Source organism: Apteryx rowi, unplaced genomic scaffold, assembly GCF_003343035.1.
Source record: "Apteryx rowi isolate R43461 unplaced genomic scaffold, aptRow1 scaffold_34, whole genome shotgun sequence".
Classification (NCBI taxonomy): domain Eukaryota; kingdom Metazoa; phylum Chordata; class Aves; order Apterygiformes; family Apterygidae; genus Apteryx; species Apteryx rowi.
Genome location: NW_020449863.1, coordinates 3,558,587 through 3,577,308, shown reverse-complemented (window position 1 = coordinate 3,577,308; position 18,722 = coordinate 3,558,587). Strand labels below are relative to the sequence as shown.

General features: G+C 39.6%; 1 protein-coding gene across 27 annotated transcripts in view; it reads left to right on the top strand.

Annotated features, from left to right (window-relative positions):
• LOC112969212 overlaps nucleotides 1-18,722 on the top strand; it is a 227,703-nt gene that overhangs the window by 184,652 nt on the left and 24,329 nt on the right. For 3 of the 27 annotated variants that reach the window (XR_003254637.1, XR_003254615.1, XR_003254614.1), the window contains 3 exons: nucleotides 4,640-4,695; nucleotides 5,591-5,937; nucleotides 6,674-11,669. The exons of 15 other annotated variants lie outside the window; for them this stretch is intronic. The gene's annotated coding sequence lies outside the window, so the exon portion shown is untranslated. Of the gene's footprint in view, nucleotides 1-1,987; nucleotides 2,102-4,639; nucleotides 4,778-5,590; nucleotides 5,938-6,673; nucleotides 11,670-18,722 lie in introns of those variants that run through there. 9 more of the 27 variants (XR_003254641.1, XR_003254627.1, XR_003254632.1 and 6 more) reach the window with 6 other exon arrangements.

Sequence of the window (18,722 nt, the reverse complement as noted above, 5' to 3'; positions counted from 1 at the left end):
TTCCTTCCACCTCCACCACTGATAGAGAAAACCACTGTGACAGGAAGAACATATCATTTCCTCTTAAAGAGACTCATTGCTAGTGTCAGTAGCTCACATTTATTCAGATATTGGTCTTTCTGTATTGACGCACTCTACACGCAGTATGAGACTTACCTGTACGTTTTAATTTGCTTAAATAGGACATTTTGGTGCTGAAAACAGTCAAGTCAGGCTACCACATAATGGGAGCTTTTTTAGTCAACCATTCAGGCAATGCTGCTGACTGCTGAGCTGTCTCTTTTACAAGATCAGTAAAAATGTGCAAGTTGTGCTATTTTTACTTGCTACTTGTCTAGCACAGAATCACAGAATGGTTGAGTTTGGAAGGGACCTCTGGAGATCATCTAGTCCAATCCCCCTGCTCAAACAGAGTCACCTAGAGCACATTGTCCAGGATTGTGTCCAGATGGCTTTTGAATGTCTCCAAGGATGGAGACTCCACAACCTCTCTGGGCGATTTGTTCCAGCTCTTAGTCACCCTCACAGTAAAGAAGTTTTTCCTCAGTATTGGACTTGTTTGGAATAATTCTTTTATTCCTGCGCATATAAGTATATATCTAGCAACAAGTATTTGGGGGAATTTTCTGAAGCTAATAGTATTCTCACAAGATTTCCACTGAAGAGGAAGAAAGAAAACCTTGCTGAAGGAAGCTTTGAGTGAACTTCAGAAAAAAGTTCCAAATACATTTGATATTCTTCTCAAAATACTCACATTTTTGCCTGTGGTGAGCACACTTCATTACCGTTGTCATGCTACTTCATAACTTCTTTTTATATTCTACTTGCTCATCTACTTCAATGTTCTTTATTCTCTAATTTTTATCTGCCACCCTTTCTCCAGTTTTCTCTCTTTCCAACTTGCACACAGACACCATCTGGCTTTACCCCACAGGTTTCCTACACAAAGCTGATCTAGTTAACCTTGTGAAATTCAAACCCCAGGCAAAACAAGAACTGTACAAAACCTCCACAAGTAGGTTTTCCTGCTTCTCTGTGTGAGGGGCATCTACATTACTCATAGTAACTGCCAGAACAGAAGACAAAACTTGAGCAGAGTTATGCTCTTGACAAACCTGCTCTTTTCCCCACACTTTCCTTTAAATCTACTTTTCCAATCAAGAGAAAGTTTGGCCTGTGTGTGTACCTCTGTGTGTGTGTGTGTGTGTGTGTGTGTGTGTGTGTGTGTGTGTATAATTACAGAGTTTCTGAGGAGAATAAGGAACTGTCTATAAAAATACTTAGAATAAAGTAGATTGAGAACAGATTTAGTATCAACATTAGGAAGTCATTCCAGTGTTCTTTCCTTTTTGAAATAACATATTGCAAATAAAATCTCTGAGGCAATATTCTGGACAAAGAAATTCCTTTGAAAAGAGACCACAAGATTCCTGGTCTTCTTAATGGATAAAACAGAAAGAATTGCTGTCAGTCTGGGACACTCAAAATGCTCATCCTTTTGAACAGTGTGGACAAGTACAGAATATTGTCCAATGTATTCATCTTTGAGCAGAAATAAACCAAATTTCTCTGTGCTCTGATTGTCTCATAGGAACACACACACACACACACACAAAAAGAATCCCTCCCTTTCTTTTTCATTTTTGCTAGTTTCTGAAGTTTCTGAAGGAATTTTTTGGGGCAAGGCATTTGGAGCTATATTGCTGATTTTCACTGAGAAATGTTGATCTACTGGACAGCTCAGAGGTTTGGAGCCATAGGTTCATTTATTTAAGGCTTGAATCTAATGGGGCATTAGCAACATTTGGTAAGGCCTTGACAATCTTTATATCTGCACAGGTGTAATTCCCTTGTTTTGGCCAAACAGTGAGGACTGAGTTGAGTCTCCTTCCCAGCCATGCAGCCTTTCCAACTTCTAAGCTATAAATACCTTACTTATAGTTTCCATAAACTTTGTTGCATTTTGTTGTCTCTCTTGACTTAACAGTTATTCCCTTGTGTCTTCATGGGAAGAATACGTGTCATGACCTGACTCTGACAGCATAGGGGCAGTGACACAAAGACGACGAGTATGTTTTCTTCTGTTGCATACTGTGGGAAGGTAAAATGTACCCCGAATCAGCCAATTCCTCTTGCTGGCAGTCACCAGATTGTGAAAGGTGGTGTATCTAGCAATAGTCAGGGACTACTGATTTAGATAACAACACTTAACCCCGTTAAAGTCTTGTGAAGAGCAGTATATATTGTTGTCTATTCTCAATATGACTGAGGGGTATGACATTTAGATTATAAAAGACAGTCATGTAAGAAGTAGGTGACATATATCAGATGTGCTTTCTTTGCTTTACAGTGTTCCTCAGTGAAAACCACAATTTCACTTTGGTTTAATGAACATGCCCGGATGACACTGGCAGATTTATATGTTGATGTGATCAGAAGAGTAGAAGTAACATAGGCTGATGTTAGCAGGGCAGGCAGTGTCTGATTGTAATTAGCTAACTAGAATTTTGCAGCCTAGAACTGAGTTTTTGTTGTTCTGTGAGTTTACTTCTAAAATGGAGGCTTTTTCAAACAACAGTGTAGAGAGAAAAATCTTGCTAGTTGAAATTCTTGTGTCAGTCAACAAGCTCAGTTATTCAGAAACAGTCTTAGAAGGCTGACTTTTAAAGGGTGTGAGATGGAAATCAGCAATTTCTGTTTTTAATCAGAGTGGATGCATAGGTTCCTTTTCAGTCTTATTGAAGGAGTTTGGAGCTGGAGACCACAACATGTTAGAATTAATTTTGATGTTCATTTTGCACATTTCCAAGGTATCTAAGATATGGCTAATAATAATAGCAGGTGTTGTCTGTTTCTCTCAGCATGTGGCATGAAAGAAGTGTGGCCACAGAGCTGTGCATTATTTACATGGTGTCAACATGTCAGCAAGTGGGATGGCAGAGAGCCAGATTAAAGCAATTCTGATTTTAAATACAGGACGCTGAGTAATAAAGCTGTGTCACACTTGAGGACACTGGAATTTGGCAAATCAGCAGTAGCTCAATATGCCAAGCTCATTGATTTTTTTTTTTTCCACGGAATGATGAAGGAATCAAAATCAAGAGTCAAGGAAACTGTGTAAAGTTGACCTTTCTGTTTTTGCAACCAAAAGAATGTATCTAGTAAAGAGACATTCTCTGATCACTTAGCATGATGATGCATCAATCTCTGCCCTCATCCAGGGGTCCTCTGGGTGAGCATGGGCAAGTTATAGTGCCCTCCAGTGCGTCTGTTTACCCTTCATCTTTGTTTTCTCTCTGTAGGTGATGAATCTATATGGTATGCTTATTTTCTTCCATTAGCTTTTTGCAGAAGCTAACACAACAGTGCCACAGTCTCAGATAGGCCCTGCATGTGTATTTGTAGGACGCAATCACATTAGTTAGAGTAGACACTTTAAGGGTTTGAGGTTTCCCACAACAACAGAGCAGATCTAGCAGCCCTGTTCTCAGCCATTGCTTCTGCATCAGCTCTGATACCTGTGTCACCCCTAGGCTGGTTCACCTTGCCAGCTGGTAGAAAACTATCTCAGCAAAAGAAAAAATCAACAGTTTTCTCCTGGTTTAGTGGTCTGAACTGGCTCCCTGAAGGACCACATGAATGTCAGAAAGGATGGACAGGAAGGAATAGGCCTGTGTGACTGGGAAAGGAAGATGCAGGGAGAAGGGGAGGGAACAGGATCGTTAGAAGAACTCAGCCATACTGTGAAACCTCACACTAGAATGGTTAGTGCAGAGGGAGGGAGCTGTTGGAGGGTTAAAAGCAGCATCCAAAATACTGGGATTCATTTTACCATGTCAACATAATACCCTTTTTATGAAACTAGAGCTATGTACGCTCATAAAAACCTTTTGCTTTTTTTGCTTTAAAGGATAATGCAACTATTGGAGACTGTGCACAGTTCTTTCAAGTTAAATGCTTAGTTTAACATTCCACTTCCATTTCCTGGTAGAAAATGTTTTATATGAAAGCAACTTTAACCTTTCAGAGGGGTTCATCTACTGTTACGTTTGGTATCAGCTTTCCAAAAAATGCAGTCTGCTTTTGGCTTATTATAGTTTCTGTTTTTAATATTGGTTTAGAAAAAAAGAGTCTTGTGCCATAAGTCAGAAATAAAATATTGTGCCAGAATTCTCTCTCTACATGAATTCATCCTATGAGCAAGTGGTTTAAAGTAAGTCTAGTTACCTAAAGCCAAGACTTGGGCTCAGTGAATCCAAGAACCAGCTGGTAACAAATAACACATTGAACTCTCGGACACAGGAAACTGTTAGGTTGCCTTTTTATAGACAGCTACATCCCTACAGCTCCTGAAGCACAAGGGAATATCATACGAACTTGAAAAGTGTTGAACACCTACCATATGCACATAAAGGAGGGTAATAAAGATGAAAGGCCTGAACTGGGCTTTAATGCCTAATTTTCTGCTTTTGATATTTCTGCTGCTTCTGCATTGCTGTGATTTTTTTGGCCTAAAATTAGGCAGGAGATACTTGAATTGCTTAGTTTGACCAAATCAGATAAAACTGTGCTTCCCTCTCTGTTGGTGTAACAGAAGATAAATGTAAAACTATTGAGTACTTTTTTGCTTTCTTTTCAGCATTATTGTGCATTCAGTTCGGAAGCACTGACTACTGTAACAAGCCGCTGCTGCAGGTGGTTCCCAGCCATGTGTCACCACTGGGGAGGTGGTGCAGTGATTGTGAGATGGGCACTGAACCAGTATTGCTGTATCAGGGTGACTCTGCACTTGAGCTAGGGCTGAGTCAGTTGGGTGCAGTGCCATGGAAACATGGCTCAGGTGCCTTTGGGCTCTTAACAGCTTCTCTGCATAGTGCTGAAGCACGCAGTGCGACTGTCTCAGTTGTCAGGTTTGCTCAGGATTCTCTGCACTGTGGTCCATTGCCATGTATGGATGTGTTCTGGGAATTAACCTCCACAGGACTTCTGACATCACTAAGCACCTTTTACAGAATAAGGGCCTTCAGATAGGCCCGCCCATGAATAAGACAATAAAGGCTAATCCTCTGTGCTGCTGAGCTTCAGCTTCTAATAAAGGGCTCAGAACTTGTAAGGGTAAAGCTTCAAAGCAAGTACAGATTTACAGGGGGAGGGCAGATATGGGGGTTGTAGCCCAACCATCAAGACCACCTGGTCTTAATGTATGGTAGTAGTCAATATTTCTGCGATGCGCTCACTCTTTCCATGTCCCAGCCCTGTTCCAGGGAGTGCAATTTCCAAGAGTTCTGCTGGCGATGTGCTTGTCAAAGCTGGGTGCATTACAGAACATATGTCTGTCAGTCATGCATAATAGTTTTATCAGCMCTTGAACTGCAACAGCTAAATCTGACAGTGATGGTGAGGTGGGACCTTAGTAAAATAACATTTATGACATTTAATACCACTGATCTTTTCTGATGATGGATGCATGTCCAATGCTTTGAAGATGTAAAGCTCTGCAAAAGTGCAAACTATTATTGTATCTGAAAGTTTGTTTTGTGGCATTTTAAGAAGTACTCACATTTTTGATTCCTTTTTTGTGCATGTGCAGGAGTTCTCATGAATTTTCAGCAGTGAGTCCATCTGGGAATAATTTGTTTGTGAGAAGAAGGCTTCCATTCTATCAAGAAAAAAGGCTGCACGGAATTCACAAAACACTAGAGCAGAAAGTACCAGTCATTGTTTGACAGCATTGTGGCCTATGGAAGATGGAAACCAGAATGGGGATTTGCCTCCAAATTTTATAAGCTTCTAGAAACTCAAATGATGAGAAACAAGTGCAAAAAGTTCACAAAACTAGTGGATGCTTAAAAAAAATTCTTAAAGCCCTATTGCTTTTATGATGAACAGATCTGGCAAGAAGGATATTAATTATCTGAAATACCATTGTTCAAACAGGTACTGGTACTCCCGGTGTTTCTGAGTTGCCACCTGGATTAGTGTTATGCTTCTCAGTTGCTAACAATGAAGTTATCAGCCCCTGGAACAAATTATTAAGGGGAACAGTGAGCTTTACATTTCTTGAAGTCTTAAAACTAAGAGTGGATGGTGTGCTTCAGCAAACAATGGAGAGACAGCTGGGTGAAATTACGTGGTTGTGCTAAAGAGCAGGGAACATGAGATGTTCTGTGTGGTCCTTTCTAGCCTTAAGTTCTATAGATCTATAAATTAACAAATACCATAACAAAGGCTCCTTACAAATAGTGTTGACCATGACATCAGTCAGAATCTATTTCCTGATTTGGGGTAGACTATACCAAAGTATTTCAAAAAATTACAGGCTGTAGTACTGTTCCTATGTGGTACTGTCACTACAAGGTCATGTTACTACGATGAAGAATTACTCTGTACCTCCTTAATTTTACAGTATTGGAATTCCCTTTCTGAGGACCAAAGGGACCCTTCCTCTTCCCCACAGAGCTCATTGTATTTCAGTTCATGATAGAATTTATAACCAAGTAAGCATGCATGCTGCTGCTTTCCTGCCTGATGTATTGCAGTCATTGAAAAATGAAATAAGTGTACTAGATTCACTCAGTGAAATAAAAAGCAATTTTCATAGAGGAAATTCTAAGATACTTCTCATTAATGGAGGCTATTTCTAAGCTAAATTTTAATTTTCTTCTCCTTATAGGGTTATCTGACAAACTGCTTAAAAGACAACCTTAAAAGAAGATCTTTTCCCACAGCCAGTCCTCCAGTTGAGAACAATTGAACCATTTTTTCCCCAGCTTTCCAATGATTTGGGGCATTGGTAACTATGGAAACTTAAATCCAGGGGAACAGTGGGAATTTGGGAAGGCTATGCTGACTGAACACGTGGACTTGAAAAGAAATAGTTCTGCAACTTTGACAAGTATTTTTCTTGCTACAAAGACAGAAGGAATTAAGTAACAGCACCTTAGAGGAAGGACTGTGCCATTTTATGATGGCTTGCAATTACTATATTAGTATTTATACAATTATACAAATTTATACAATTATACAAATCCATTGAATTGTTACTCTGATAAAAAAACTGTGTCTAGCCTACACTATAAAGGGCTTTGAACATATGTATAGCATCTACTGTTATAATTAATCACCACAGTGGAGACAAAAGGTATTATTTCTTCAGTACTGTCAAACCATCTCATTGAACATAAGAAAAAATTAGTCCTGTGCCAGCATGACTTCCACCCACAGAGGTAGATTTGGCAACATAGCTATGACACTTGGGATGTATTGTTTTTCATGTTCCTGACTAGTGCTAGGAGATCTGGAAAAACATTATGGTATAGTTTTTCAGCTACCTCAGGGGAAGCCTTCTAAGCTGACAGTGGATGGATATGCATAATTTCAGAGGCAGATTTTTAGTTTTTACATGGTAGTCAATGGCTAGTTACCTTTGTTTGTGTGAATCTCTAGAACTCTCTTTGTAAATCTCCTCTTTGAAATACGTGCATTGTGTGTAAATAAATATCTCATCTGTCCCTCAGCTTGAGGGCTGTCTGCAAGACATGCTTTAGCCAAATCCATAGTGTGCATCATTCAGATACAAGGCACTGAGCATAGTACAAAGGCACCCAGAGGAAATTTGGTGGCCTGTCATATATGGGAATTCAGATTGCTTTGTCAAGTAGTCCTTTCTGGCCTTAAGTTCAGTGACTTCATGACCTGTGCTGATTCTAGTGAGTTCAAGCTTCTCTTGCTACTGTGTTTGTGCTCTCAAGAAAAGATGACTGGAAAAGCTGGATGATGAGAAAGGGGAGTTGCCTCTGACTGCTTTTAAGCCTTTCAAACATATTATCACCAAAAAAAAAAATTATCTAGATTGTCATAACAGTCTCAACATCCACAGTGACTAGTCTACATGCCATGCAAAGGCCATAACAAAATTTAGGTGTGTATGTTTAATATTTTGATTTCATTAATCAACAGAAATAATTTTGGGATGACTTAGCTGAAGGAATTCCTTAATTTAGTGCCTTAAAGACTGCATGTCTAGTTGTCTTTTAAAAGTATAATTTAAATTAAAAAAAAAGGAAAATAAGGAAACATTAAACATTTGAAAGGTTGGCGGTCTAAACTATGTTCCTATTCCTCAAGGTGGTTCTCAAAGGTAATTTCTGAGCCACAGTGCAAGGGAACTGGGAAGAACTTGAACTGCTAATACGTTCCCTTTATTGTATGGATATACAGAAAACAGTTTTCTTGTCCCACAAGGATTTTAGCAATTTTGAAATTTTAGGCCTGGCATGGGGCTGAGTGAATACATGAGTGACTTGAGAAACAAACAAACATATTTCATTTTAATGTTGACCTTTCTTTTTTCATCTCTTAATATAAACTAAATTAAGTTTCAACAGGAGAAGATTCTTTTAACCGCAGAAACAAGACTTCTTGTTCTGAAAATGTTGAAACTACACATTTCTAGAATTTCAAAACCTCTCTTACAAATTTTTTTCAGGACAGGATGCTCTTCTGGGAATAATTTCAGTTTTGATGTATTGTCAGTTGTGGCCATCTTTCTTCTTCGGTCTGAAAGCCCTCTTCTCACTCCCTTCTCTAAACCGAGGCTTCCAATACTTTCCCAAAGTTTAAGATATGACTGCCTCAATTACTTTATAGATATATTAGGGTGAGGCATAGATTTAAGGCCTCTTTCTTTGCCCACTGGTGCAATCAGGCCAGAGTCAGAGTGTTGTGACAGTCTGACTAGGATTCTTCTTCCTCTACAAGTACTTGAGATTGTAATAGTTCTGTGCTTTGTATTTCTACATTTCATATATGATTTCTTTTCAATTAGTAGGTCACAGTCTGTAAACAAGTAGCTATGAGTTACAGGTATGATAGAAATTAATTTCATAACACACTGAGCCCATTTCTCCTTTACATCTATCTAGAAGGATGATAATTTACCATAACTAATGACCATGGTTGCGCTGATGGGACAAAATCGGATGCCTTCAATGAAGAGTTATTAATGAACCCTGCTTTAAGAAGTCTGGATGACTTTGTATCTGGAAAAGAACACTAGACTATCATTTTAATCCTCCTCTAGTATATTCCGTTGAAGTAAATGACTCTGTGGTATGTTGTATCACAATAATACAGCTGGGCTAAAAGTGAAATTTTGGATCACCAGCTTTCTGAATTTAAGCACAGGTTCATAGCTTTCCAGTTCTGAAAATAACTTTACTCTTTGGTCTTAGACTTAATTGAGAAAGAGCTGAGGTCTCCTAATGCAGGTATTAGCTTTACATAATAGCTTATATCATAAGTTTTTCATCAAGAAATGGTGGAAGTCTTGGGGGGGATGACTGACTTTAATGAGACTTCCAGCACAGTATTCAAGCAGCACAGTAAGTTTTAACACACTTTATCCTGAAGCGTAGATGGTACTTAAAGATACACTTAAAGATATATATGCATGCATAGACTTCTATCTACTCATTTTTTTTCCTTTTTTTAAGGCTAGATTGTGACATGGTAACAAATAGTCTGAGGTCTATCTGAAAACTGATTAACACTGTCTCTGGGATTAAGAGATCCTCATTGCCAGACATCCAAAGGGAAATATATTTTCTTCATTTTGAGGTGTCTGCATATACTGCATGCTATCAGGAACACTCTTCTGAGCAGGAGGAATTAGCACTGGGCTCTACAAAGACATCAGCATGATTCTATCATCTCACAGAGGGATGGTGCTTCATGATGCGCCTTATTCCAAGAAATAGTTTGGAAAGAAGCATCCCCTTATCCTTCCAGCCTCAGAAACCAGAGATTTTATCCATTTCTTGTGCTGAGACCTCCTTAGCCTCCACCAATACTGCAAACTAGTAAAGCACAGGAAAGCAGCTCACAGAGTATCCCACTAGACAAATACATTACCAAAATTAAATGCCCTACATAGTGTATTAGCCTTCATGTAACAGGGTACGCTGGGTTTCATTCCTTGCTGTCTGTGCTAACCAGTGGCACTGTTTTTGCTATTCAATTCATTTTGTATTGTTTCAAATTCTAAATTTGAAGCATAACCCCAGTGTTATTTTTGGACTGACAAAACACCAGTGCATTGGGGAAGATCAACAGAGATTTTGGCAGTGGAGTAGGGAGCAACATGGGCTTGTGGTGCTGGCCTTTGCCCTGGGGATCTAGGAAGCAATGGAGGCTTGTGATGGGTGAAGGGCATCCTACTGCTTGTTCTTGGCAGAAGCAGTTTGCAGTAGAAGGCAGATGAAGTTTGGTTTCTGTGCACCTCTTCTGCACCTTGAAAGTGGCTGGCTGCTCCTTCATTGTGAAACTGAAAAGGAAGAACATCAGCTTGTGGCTCTGCTGCTAAAATAATTTGTTTTTAATGGCAATTCTTTTTTCTGAATCCTGATGATAACTTGATTTCATTGATCATGAATTCAGAGCATCTGCAAACTCAAGCAAATTTCAGAAGCCTCTGTCTGACTTCTGTTTTGATATCTTTCTTCATGACTATGAGATAAGTACTTCTCTTTAAAAAGAAGAATAATGCTTCTTGTGTACAGTTATATGGCAATTTAAAAAAGGCAATTACGTGGAAGTTAGTGGTAGTGGCAGTTAACTGCATTATCTGCTTGGCCTGTTTACAGCTGACTCATGGCAGCATCTTGAACCCACAGCTGCATAAAATAAGGGAGTTGTAGGCATTATAGTACATAGACACCTGTTGAAAACAATATTGCCTCTGAAGTTTAAATGATCTCTCAGGAGTCTAGTCCTAGTACCTAAATTATGACTTTGATCATATTAATGTCTACTGAATTCTGATTATCTGTTAGTTCAGAGGTAGTTTTTTGGTGTTGGAACCCTATTGTATTACTTAAGTAGTATATTAAATATTGTGTAAGTACTTTTATTGTGTAAGTCTATGCATTGTGTAAGTGCATGGAAGTTGTCAATAGACAATATGCATCCTCAAAGTTGAGAATACAATTAAATGACTTTATGCATGAGGAAGGCATATGACATTTGTAATGTTGATTTAAGCACTGGCCAGATGCAGGGGCAGTGCTAGTAAGTAGTGTGAATAATTAGATTTTACTAGATTTTAATTCTTTGTTAGGATAAAACAGAAGCACTGGATTCTGAATGGTTGTATTTGATTGTGCAACTACTATTGGTTGTATTGACTAAGAAATGATGCTCCTGACTGGAGAAAAATAGTGACACCATTTCAGATATTTGAGCATGCTTTTGTTTACATACTATAAGCTGAACAGTAGCCCTTTCTGTTGTTAGAAAATCATATGCTTRATACTTGAAAAAAGACCCAGCTTTTATGTTCTGACTGCTTTTCTTTCCCAGCCCTGGCGCTGCGGCTTCTATACTTCCAGACCCAGCTCAGAATGATTTCTGAAACTGTTGTTATTCAAACAAAATTACCTACTATCATAGGTTGGTGCTGACCTAACTTCATCATACCTCAGCTCCTGTTTTCAGCTAAAATTCCTACAGGGCCAGTTCCAGAGTCTGACTGAAGGAAGTTGTTGTTTGTATTACAGCTATGAAGAGTAGCATTTCTATTCTGGACTTAGGAGATGTTACTTTTATGCATATTTTGGAAAATTGAAGGGAAATAAATAGCCTTCCCCCCCCCCCCCACACACACACTCAAGCAGAGAAATTTGACAGCTGTGAATGGAACAGGCTGAAGCCATTGTGGAGTTGGGTATTTAAGCTATACAGCACGGATGTGATTGTTTAATAAGTATTCTCTCTTTTCCTTTCATTACATGAGGTTTTGCTTTTCTTGAACTGTACAGATCCTTGTAAAAATGTAACAGGCTACTATTCTGAGTATGCCAAATCAGAAACAGGTGGATCTCTTTAAAGAATATTCTATCAGTAATAATAATGAGACCTCATGTGTATGGACCAGGCACCTCCCTTTCCTCATGTCGGCTTTCTTGGCCTGAATAAAGAGGCTCTTCAAGCAATGACTTGCACATGGGAAAGGAGAAACAGGAGGTTATGGTGGCTATGAAATAAAAACACAGCATTTTTTTCTCTTTTCACAGTGTATTTTTAATGAGCTATATCTTTGGCTGTTATGCACAAGTTCTTCTATGGCTGACATAGAAATTCAGAAGGCTTGAGCCTGTTGCCAGTGTCTCGTTCACACCACAATTAAACTGGTGTAACTCCATTACTTCAGTAGAGTTCCTCCAACATACCTGTGAGCTCCTTGGTTAATAGCAGGTAAAGATATGCTCATGTGACTAAGCAAGAGCCTTTTAAATTAAGAAAATTCTAGTTGGTGTGGCTTATTATAGGGTGTATATAATACTCCTTAGACACCAATTTGAGCATTTTAGACTAGTGCTTAAGTTCATGTTTTATAATACTTTTTTGGCTTTGCTGAAATGACCTTGCTGTGCTTTTCTGTTCTCTTGCCTGGTGACACCTTTTTCAATAAAGAAATCTTAGAAGTTTGAATGACTGACGACCATGTGGTTGACCATCCTCTATTTCTTCATGAACTTCAGCTTCACGCCACAATTAGCATATCTGTGCTATATTCTCACAAAACCTGACTTAACTGTTGTACTGAAAGTGAGCCAGCAAAAGCAACTTCAGAAATGGCTGGAGTATGCCCTTTTGAACTTACTAGACCTCATGAATGCACTTAGTATGTCAGGCCTTGGGTTGCTTGTGAGACAGCTGAGTGGATGAAGGCAAGTGTGACATGGATTGTGTGATTCTTGTAGCTATCCTGACTGCTCCCAAGAGTGTTATGAACAGAGTGTGTGAATTGCAGAGAAGATGCACTTCAGAAAAAGCAAATAGTAAAGCTGAGATGTTCCTTTACTGCTGATGTGTTCTTTTACTTGGGATATTTCCAAAGTTGGATGGGTGGGAGTTACAGTACTTGTTTGTTGATGAAATGATAACTTAACCTAGATAAAATACATACATACCGTTATTTTAATAAATGAAATAAGGCTCGCATTTAAAAAAGGAAATACAATACTGTGAACATCCTATTGTACTGGTCTAGTTATTTTTCTAAACTTGTGTCAGGCTGAGGTATTTGCCTTCCAAAATAGAATTTTTGCAAGAGTCTGCAAGTTCTGTAATACCTTTTCCAGAATCTGTTGAGCAAGCCAAGGTCTGTGGTCAAGTGGGCATCTCAGTTACAACTTTTTCTTAAGCATCTAATGCATTAGGCTTTAAGTCACACGTGGCTTTCTCTTCCTGGGCCAAGCCCGTTGAGCCTTTAATTTTCAACCTCAGCCTAGGTCCAAGGAAAACACCAGAAAATGAATCCAGTCTTTAGCTGGTGATGTCCATGAGTCTTGGATGTCCATGATGTCCATATGTCTTGTTATGCCAGTTCAACCTGGTTCTGGTTCAACCTGTTCAAAATGATCAGGAATAAATAATTATTTTCTCTGATTTTAAAAGAAGCTAAAAACATGGGGAAAGAACTTACATTTTCAAAATTGAACCGTATTTCTTTAGAGCAGTGATTGTATTTTGGTACTTGTTGAAGTCTTGTTAGGATGTCCTATTTAGGTTTTCTCAGTTTTTTGTGCTAATGCATCTTATAATGATTTTTAACTAAAAAAATTATACATCCAGTCTTCTTCTGTAGATGTTATTACCACTCCTCTCAAATCATAGTAATATCATTTGTTGTGAAAAAAGTAGAGATCAGAATAGAGCTAGATGTGAGCACCATTGCCCGCAGTACTGGGTGTAACTATCTGAAATTACTGGACTGGGATGCTCCTGTTCAGTGATCATCTGTCATCAGTGCATCTGGATTACTGTAAATGTTAAATGTTAAAATGAATAAGTGTCCTTGCTGCTTTCTGACCTGCTAGAGGACTCTGGATGGAAGCAATCTTTCTAGAGAAGGAGAGATTAGATTAGGGAGCCAGACCTGGTGGGAAAATGAGTCATGCTGCCTTCATAAAGAGATCTGTGTACAGGATCAGGCCACCGTGAGGCTGCAGGAACCTGGTGCCATCATATGTGCTTAGACCTGCCACAGTAGCAACTGTTACCATCTACTACAGCCTTTCTGCACACAAAGACAAGATGTGGCAAACAAGTTAGTTTGTGTTTAAAAATCTGTCTGGGACATATTCAAAATAGTTTGTCTTTAAAGAAAGTCTTTAAAGTTGGTCCAAAAACTGAGCTCCTGCCTGGAGATGTTTGGGATTTCAGAATATATGTAGTTTATTTTTGTCTTGAATTAGAACAGAAAGTCAAAAGTGTTTGCAGAAAAAAAAATTGAAATGTTTCTTTTTGATAATATCAGATCAAATAAAAGAAAACAAAAATCTTCTCCTTTTAGAGAAGAAATGCTGGATATTTGATGATGACAATATTAATGACCTTTGAAAAGGCAATATAAATCCAGAGCAATGCCAGCATTGGTATTAGTGGTGGATAAGTTTGTTTAAATAGCATTTAAAGTAGCCTATTAATGAAACACAATCTTTTGGATGTTTAGAAATGTCTTATTATATTATTATGCTTAGAGCTCATAGTTATTACACTTAGAGATGACCTGTTGCTCATTTAGCTGAAACTGAGAAGCTGTTCTTGCAGTCTATCAGACTTGCTTGGATGGAAGAAAGGCTTGCAAAGCAGCATTGATGATAAATTTCTGTTTTCAGTGAAGAGGCACCAATAATGTTCATGTAAAGATACAAAGCATTAGGCCTTCCCTACTGAAATGGTGTTGCTTACCAACATGATCCMCTGTCAATTGTAGCCAAAAGAATTCTAGTTCAGTGTCTCTGAACAATGCTGGTATATTTTTTGCAAAGAACAATGCTGGCCATGCTTTTCCATGGGGTAGTCATTAGTAGTCTGTTTAGCATTGTTCTGAAATACGTTTTTCCAGCCAAAACCTAACAACCTTCCCGTCGATCCTCCTCTGTGAAAACTATGCTAAAACTCTATAAGGAACAATGAAGTTTTACAATGATTTAGCTAACACACTTCTGTTCTTCAGCCACGTCTGTACAATAAGGGCAAATTTGCAAAGTGATGAACATCCTCATCCCCCACTAAGCTCAAGAAGTGCAATTAGTCTTTAAAATCTCTAAGAACTTTCCATTCAGAATCATCGGTCATCAGAATCATTCAGAGTCATCAGATGACCTTATCAAAGTGCTCTCTTTCAGTAATGAGAGCATGGGGTTGGATAATTCAAATAAAAGACACTATGCCATGCTGATCTGCAAATGCCCAAATGATTCTGTAGCTCTATGAAATTTGCTGTATGTAAGGTCTTATGTGTAATCTAATGGGCATTTTTGGTTTTAAAAGCAGGACACAGGTTCAGGTCCAGAAGTGAAGAGGCTTGATATGACAGTAAGTATTTGATACTGAGATGTGTCTCACAGAGTTTCAGTAGTGCCTGGTAAAAGATGTGTTCCTTTGCTTTATGAATCTGTGATTCATGAGTGTGAGTTATTCCCTCTGCAACCCAACTTTGTGTTTCCAAAGAGGAAAACCAGGAAGAGACAAGACAAACACCTTCTGCAGATTGTGCAGTGCATTAGCTTTGAGGCTTCCCTGCTTTCAGTCCATGTTATAGACATACTAGCCTTCTGAGAAGTAGACCTTAGAATTATAGGAAGTTTCCTAGCATTTCCAGAATACTTATGTGTCTCTCCAGGTTTGCAGAAGATGGAGCTTTCTGCCAGTGGTGGATAATAAAACATAGGTATGGATCAGTTATACTTTACATATTTAATCATGTCACATGAAGTTATGAAGAAAATTCATGTAGTAAATTGCATTGCATTGATTATGAAGTTGTCATTCAGGAACAGTTTTCATCAAAAGCTGTCAGTTCCTGACTGCTAACAGTCTGTGGACAAGTTTTGATATCAGGAGGTCAGGAGTTGGAGCTACTGTTGAGAATTACGGCAAGCTGTAAAAAGGTGGCTGCCCAGATTATCTGCAAATCAATGGTATGCAAAGACCAGTGGCAGCCTAGGGGAAGACATCTTCCCCTATCTGTTTCAGGGGAACTGAAAATATGCATGTCTCCTTTCTCTCTGTTGTAGACCTGGTGAGGGTTCCTATTAACAGGAGTGTATTTTTCTCCATTGATCCATGAGTCATTGCAAATCAGTTCTACTTTTTCTTCATCTGTCCTTCAGTGATGGCTGATAGGGTTGAATACATGATGAGGTCACATTGAGGTCACAACTATTTATGGAGCATCAGTGGGGTTGAGGAGCTGCCAGTGGGCAGGCCAAGTCCATGACTAAACCCCCAACTTCATCAGCTTGTTTGTAGTTACAGAAAGTTGCGCAGRACAGACATCCCTTCTAGATGGCTTCACACAGGTCACAGAAATGAGTGACCTACATCTATCTTCTTTAGATATTTGGAGAGCTCACCTACTCCTTTTTTCTATACCTCTGGTGCAGGTATAACCTCTAAGATCATGGTGGAGTGAGCATTTTGTGGCTAAAATCAAGATGGCAACTGCTAGCTGTAATGCTTGCTACAGCATTGTATTTCTTCCCCAGGCTTTTTGTCATGTGTTGTAACCTGCTCAGAAAGTGTCTGCTGTTGGCTGAAGATTGAGAATGGCAGATGTCAGAAATCACCTGTGTGATTTCAGAAAGCTGTGAGATCAAGGTGAGGGGGCTGGGCAGGCTGTAAAACCAGGGATGCCCAAGCTGTGAGGGATGCCCTGCTGAACTTTTTTACACAGAGCTCTTGATTATTACTGTAAATATACTGCACTTACTTTTCTCGAAAGAAGTAAAGACACAGTCTTTATTGTCTAAGGCTTTCCAAAAGGCTTGTTTTAGCCTGAGTTTTCCAAATTCCCTTTCCCAGCCTTTTAAAGAGTGTTTGTCCTTTTTCTCTCTCATAAATGAATAATAATTATAATGATAATAATAAACTAGGTACTGAAAGCAGCAAAAAAACACCCTTAGTTTGTTTTGTATGGTAGTTCTCCCTTTCTTTGGAAAGCTGCAGGCTGAGGATCTAGGACCGAGCGCTGCAGAGAGGACCAGGTATAGGCCAAATGATGGCATTGGACACCACCTTCTTAGATACCATTTCATTGGTAGCACTGCTGTAATGACCATATGTGACATCTTGTGTGTTGTTTTCCTGACCAAGGCTGAGAAGCTGCCTTCTCCATGAAGTTAAATAGGCTTGTTTCTGCTCAAATCCCACAGGGATGGAAGATGATGGCTGCCTTCCTCGATGCTGAGAAAAGCTTGCAAYCCCTGATAACCAATCTTGCAGAACTCACTTCAGTGTCAGTGTCTTACTCATGTGGCCTGTGTTGGCAGTCGCAGACAGTTACTTGAGGTGAAAAGCTAGGGCAACAGGCATGAGATGTCTGTTTTTGTGGTTTAGAACCTGGGTTTTGGCTTGCTGCAATGAATCTGCTAGGATTGTATTACACTGAAAACTTTGAACAGCTAAGATCAGGTAATGAAAGACCATGGGCTGGTGAGGTTTCACTGTGGTGCTCTATGGAGCAGGTGAGAGAGGGAGCGGGCTAAGTGCTATTAGACTGGTTACAGGTGGGTTGAGGTCACAACTATTTATGGAGCATCAGTGGGGTTGAGGAGCTGCCAGTGGGCAGGCCAAGTCCATGACTAAAACCCCAACTATTAAATAAGAGTGATATAAACAGTCACAACTCAGTAAACCAGTCCCTTTCCTTGTTTCTGCCAGGAGTGACTGCTCTGACTCATCTAGACTGTAATGAGTGCTCCTTCCCCCTTTGTGCCTGAGTTGCCCTTGATGTCTATGAGATACACAGACGTCCTGGCTATCAGGAGCTGTGGTCTCATGTGCACCCCAAGTATATATCCTATTTCTTGTCTGGAAACTATATCTGTCCTTGAATATCTGTCATGCCAGTCTGCTTCCTGCAGGTGCCCATAAAGTGAGAGATTTATATGTCCACATGCCTGGATTATGCATGACCAAGCTCCAGATAGTTTAAGGCATGATTTCAACTGTTGCCCTTACTTTCCTGTATGCAACCTTCAGTACCTGTGGTTTGGTCCTGTGATGGCCCAGGTCCTAGATGGACAACATGGCATATATAGCACATATATGGCACATACAACAATGCTGCTCCAAGCCAAATCCTTGATCCAAAGGAAGAGGAGTGATCACTTTCTCTGGGATTGCTCTCACAGTGAGACAAGGTCAGACAGGCCACGTGCACACCTTTTTGTGGAGCATGGCATGTTCCCGGCGGGAGGGGTCAGATGCCTGCCCAGCTAAAATCCCTTCAACACCATGGCTGTGGCCCTAATAGTGGTCACAGAGCTGATACCGCGAATGTGGCCATAAATAGGCTAAAGAGTAGAAGAGTGCTGTAGAAGCTGTTGTCTGTTTTGCAGGATTTGGACTCTGTAGGTAGCCAAAGGTGGTTGCAGCACTCCCTTCTTGTGTCCAGTAAAAGACAACATTTCTTACTCTGCAGAGAATAGTAGGAAAGGGGCCTTGAACTTCCTTACAAAGGCACAAGGACATCCAGAAACATTGTTTCCAAATCAGTCAAGACTGGAGAAGGGGAAGGAAGGCCTCCAGCTGGGTTGCAAAGGCAATTCAGGACACAGTGAAATACACAGGAGATCATAAGTTTTTGCAGAAGAAACTGGTGTTCTGACTTACTCTGAGATTTAGGCTGAGTTAAGTTTGGCGTGCCAGAG